This window comes from Nothoprocta perdicaria, unplaced genomic scaffold (genome assembly GCF_003342845.1).
Source record: "Nothoprocta perdicaria isolate Ctin4 unplaced genomic scaffold, notPer1 scaffold_461, whole genome shotgun sequence".
Classification (NCBI taxonomy): Eukaryota; Metazoa; Chordata; class Aves; order Tinamiformes; family Tinamidae; genus Nothoprocta; species Nothoprocta perdicaria.
The window spans coordinates 238347-243955 of record NW_020455712.1 but is presented as its reverse complement, the minus strand read 5'-3'; positions in this window follow the sequence as shown (position 1 = coordinate 243955).

Sequence of the window (5609 nt, the reverse complement as noted above, 5' to 3'; positions counted from 1 at the left end):
GTCTCGAATAAAGGAGGTACATAAAGGAATAAGGGAAAGAGGTGGAGAACCTGGAAGGCATTGGGAAATTGATTTTACAGAAGTAAGGCCAGGAAAATATGGGTATCGATATTTGWTGGTATTRGTRRATACATTYTCAGGATGGGTAGAAGCTTTCCCTACTAAACGAGAAACTGCGCAGGTGGTAGCAAAGGTACTTTTAGAAGAAACTGAAGCCTTGGGGACAAATTGGAAGTTACACTGTATTTATAATCACCAGAGTTCAGGACAGGTTGAAAGAATGAATAGGACAATTAAGGAAACTCTAGCAAAATTGGTAAAAGAGACTGGACAAAACTGGGTTACTATGTTACCATTTGCTCTTTACAGGTCTCGGGTCACTCCATATATTTTAGAATTTTCTCCTTTTGAAATAATGTATGGAACCCTTCCCCCAGYSTACCCATTAAGTGTAGGAAGGATCGGGAAAGGGACTAYGGAAATAGGGCGGGAAGTGCAGGCTTTGAAAGAAATACAGGGTGAATTATTTCCCTTACTGCGAAAATGGTATAAAGAAAATCAAAAGCAAGATTTGGAGATTGGGATTGAGCCAGGAGAAYGSGTATGGGTAAAAARACATAATCCTAAAACCCTGGAAAGTAGATGGAAAGGACCATATGTTGTTATACTCGCTACTCCAACCGCTGTTAAAGTTGATGGTTTAGGACCGTGGATACACCACTCCCATGTGAGGAAAGCGTCGGAAACCGAAGTACAGGAACAAGATTGGCAGGTTCGATGGGATCCAGMGAACCCACTGAGACTCCATYTACAGCGGAGAAATGCAAAATTGGATAATGTTTTGGTTGATGTGGGGAACAATGGGGATAACAGGAAAGGAAAATTGGAGTCCCCATCAGCCTTATAAGTGGACATTGGTAAGCCTAGACTCYCCYAGAATACTTAAAACTAACATAACKGCAGGAGCTCCCGTGTTTAAGGGGGTAAAACTTTTTGATTTAGTGGCACAACATGGAACTGGAAYGTGGATCGATAAGCCATATTATTTCTGTCCAAGTAATAATCCTGGGAAAAATTATTGTAACGCGCCTGGAGAATATTTCTGTGCATATTGGGGTTGCGAGACTATTGCTATGGAATGGAAACCTAGTAAACAAGACCCCTTTTTATTGTTAATTTTTGGTCCAATAATTTNATCTGCTTTGCATCCTCTTCCTTCTCATAACTATTGTAGTTTGGCTTCAACTGTGTCTGTCTTGCCTTATCTGATAGACAAGGCGGGGTCCAAAGCTTTTGAAATTAAATGAAGGGCCTCTGGCTTCAGTGAGCTTTGGGACCAGGGTTTGTACTATCTCTTCCTATAAAACGTCTTGTCAGAAGCCCAGCCTCAACACTCTCTGGTGATGTCAGATATTCATATTAATGCCAAAGTCCCTTGCAGTAGAGTTAATGAAATACAGTCAGTTACTCTGCATTTACTACCAAGAGCAGTAAACACCTCTGCATGCCAGTTTACCCTAGCTGTTTTTCAGGATTTATGTATTATGCTCCTATCCCACAGTCCCAGTCAGATTTCACAACAATGTTGTGAAAGTACTGGGTCAGCATAAATGTGCCCAAAGGTTGCAAAGAAGTTGTCAGCAAAAAATCTGAAAACATAAGAAAATGCCAGAGGGAATATAAAAGCTAAATTGAGTACAAAATAGGAGGTGCAGTAAAAAAAAAAAAATCAAAACACACACAAAAAACACCCAAGAAACCAACAAACAAAAAACCTCCCTATCTGATAATAATCACTCATTCAGCACTTAGTTCACAGTGATACCAAAAATCTAACTTTGCCAGACACTTTCCATTATAATTCCTTATTTTCTGATGCCTAACTTTGCCTACCCATCTGGATACTTTCCCACTCCAAGTATTTGTTTAGGCTGATTATTTTGGGTTAATTCCAGCAAAAAAAAAAATGGATGAACCATTTCAGAGGAATGAAACTAGTGGGAAAAAAAACCAAAAACACATTGCTTGCTAACATTTTTGCAGCCCTTTAACTGTGAACTTTTAGCAATTTTGCAGGCAAAGAGAAAGATTCAGTATCTGTGATCTAGGTTTGACTTATAACAGGATTGTGCCTTTCTCTATTGTTTCAACAATGATGTCCACTTTGCGCATGTTTTCTGGAGATTTCTGTACACAGGGCAGCTAAATGCACTGAGTTCATAGGCAGTGAGCTTTCTCTGGACCAAGGATACTGGGTCTGAAATCTTGTTGGAGAGATACTTTTCTGTATTTTGAAAGGTGGTATGTGAATGAACACAGACACAGAAAGCAATGAGCTTTCTTCTCTTTATTCTTTCCATTCATGGCAATACAAAAGGTGGAGACATTTATCCATGATATAGACACAGGGAGACCACCAATTATAGTTTCAGATTATATGAAGAACAAGTAAAATACAAGTAGAAAGAGCAGCAGTCAGTTTGTGCAGACCTGACTTGGAAAAAATGTGGAAACTGAGTAAAGAAAATGATGATGAAAAGAAAATGCTGTGCTGTAAGAATGGAAAGCTGGAGGAGCCTGAGACAGTGTGAAGGGTTAAACAGGATGCTTGGAGCTTATGAAAGCATGACATTGCAAGATGTAAGATGTAACTGAGTTCGTGGAAACGTGACAWTGCRAGAAACCACTTSTATTHGCATAAGATAGTGCTATCTGCCCTGTCAGTAGGAATGGGAGCATGAAGATAAGAACAATGAAAATTAGCATAAAAAGCTCGCGCTGGAATGCTACGGGGTCCGTTGGCGGAACCCCTGCGTGGGATGAGCCCGGACCCCAGCTAGCTGGTATTATTATCTTTACCTTATTTCCAAATAAACCACAACTCTGAGAGACTCTCTCGATGGTGGTTTTGTCCTTCTCTACCGATTCGAAGAACGGACCTAACAAGTGCACATAGACTGATGTTGGATGAAAACTTGCAGGGAGCAGAAGTGTGGAGGGCAGGCCTAAGCCCTTGTAGGGAAGCTAAGTTATGGAGTCAGTTTTTTTAGGAAGACTGAGATTAATATCCCAAAGGAAACTGAAATACAGTAATGAGACTAAGCATGAAAGACAGGACTGGATGCATAGAAAAAGGGAAAAGACAAAATGAGGTACCATCAACATGAGGCTGTGGTGCAAGAGCATAGGATATTATGACACCATGTTTTTTTTCATAGACTGGGAAGGTGAGCTGCAGTTCATCTCAGCGGAGAAAAAGACATTTTGTGTTTGGGAGTGTGTGTATGAGATTGAACCTTAGAGTTCAGTTTCTTGTTCTTTTTGTTGATGGGCCTGTGAACAATAGTGCATGTGTTTGTTAACTAGGAGAGATTTGCCTTCTCTCTCTCACCAAACTTCTCTCAACCCTTGCAGCAATAAGTTTGGCTTTCTGGAGAACTCCGACAGGCAAGTATAGGTAAGAGGGCACTGTCACTGTTTCGGCAGGCTGGCACTGTCATGTATTTGAAGATACAAGTCGTATATGATAAATGTTTCCTCATTTCACAGACTGTTAAGGTCTTACACTGAAATTTCCCTAACATGGAAAGAGAGGAGATTCAGCCAATGATACAGTGAGGTATTATTAATTTACATATATATTATCCACAGAGCTGATTATAACAGTTCTATGCAAAGCACAGTCTCATGCCCTTCTTCAGTGAAGCTGGATTTATGTAATTATTGCAATGGGACTAACCACATGTTTCAACTAGTGAAAGCAAATCTAGGAAGCCAGCTGGTAATCTTCTCATCTTTGGGATGCTAATTGGCTTTTGATCTCTTATGAGCTAAAAGTGGGCCAGATCTAATGGTCTAAACCTACCTAACTGTATTTAATACTGAAAACGTGCTCAGAATACACTGAACTTTTAAATGTCCTGTCTCCTCAGAAGGATAGAAAATCTGCTGAAGACAGGAATGAAAGCCTACTGAAGGCAGGGATTTAGAGGGTTAGTTAAGCTGATCAATCTCTGTGTTAGGAGCACTGGTTCTGAATAAGTTTCTGTTAGTTATTTTCAATGGCAGGGAAATATAACTACATTTCTTACTTGGCATTATCTCAGATTTTGAAAGAAACAGCCTGATTTCCTTCAACTGTAGTCTAAAACCAGGTGAGAACATCTTCCCATTGCTCTTTCTTCGTGTTTAAAACGTCTTCCCAAATTGCAATGTTTTTCCATTAAAAAAAAAATCTACCAGTAAAGACTTTTCTTTTACACTGCATGTGCCCTTTAAAGAATATTTATGGGGCTATTCCCCCTTAGGTGTACATATAACTCCCATTAACTGTAATAGGGTTTTAGGTGTGTGCATCAAGGGATGAATATAGAGTAACTGTGTTTGGAGTAAAGAGGAGAAGCCCCTTATTCAGCTGAGATTTCATTAGAATTTCAGATGCCAGTTTTTAAAAGGAGGGTGATGCTCAAGGGGCCTCAGTTTCATGAAGTGCCTAGGGCAAAATAAGTACTTAATCTGGCTAGTGCTATTTCTTATTGTTGACGGTGATGTTCAAAATTGAAGTTGTGCTCTTAGTACCAGTGCATTGAATATGTCTCTTTTACTTTTTGGGAACTGGGGAAAAATCTATTTCTTTCTTGGCTTTTTTGGTCTGCTAAAGTCATTATAAAATGTAAATGAACACATTGTAAGCCAAATCTGAATTACAAATACTCTGGAGTTCTGTGTGAATATTATGCAAATTTTGTTCATCTTTAACCAACAGCTATGGGCATGGATTGGATTTTGTTATAATGTACTCTGGTTTTGTTAAATTGGAAAACTTCCACAGTTCAAATTTGAAAAAAATTATTTACACACACAAAGACATATATGTAAACATATATAAGTGTATGGATATGTAAATATATAGAGACATAGCCCTACTTTAAGCTAGCCGTTTTCTTTTGTATAGCAATGTCTTAAATGGTTTTTTTTTTTTTGAATTCCAAAATGATACAAATTTGAGCATAAAATTGTACATTCATGAGGGAAAAGTACACTACATTATTAAAGAATTTTAGGGCACTCCAAGGTAGGGTTGCCAGGAATCTCTTTTGTGAATTTTTATTGGTTCCTTATCTAGCATACAGTCATAGTTTATTGTTAATTTTGTGTGTGCACACATAAACAGACTCTCCTTTTGGGAAGGACACTTTAAATCTCTATTTGGCGTGTCTTATCATTCCTAAAATGTAACCATGAAACTACAAAAAGTGAGAGAGTGGATCTGTCCTTCTGCCCTGCAATACAGAATGGATTCTGTAGATCTTGTACAGCTTGTAGATCTGCTTCTTCCCAGAGTAGCAAATGCTTCAGTTTGGTGAGTCAGCACTAGGCTACTTTACTGCCTAATTGCTAATCACATTTTTAAAGCCAAGTGGTGTGTATACTTGGAAATGTTGTTGTTGTTTTTGTTGTTATGAGAGGGTTAATCTTTAACTAGATTAACTAGATTTACTAGAAAAGAAATAAAAACTTCTTAGTTACTAAGTTAGTTTAGAACTAGCTTGGTCCAATACAAAAAAAAAAAAAAAAAAAAAAAAAAAAAAAAAAAAAAAAAAAAAAAA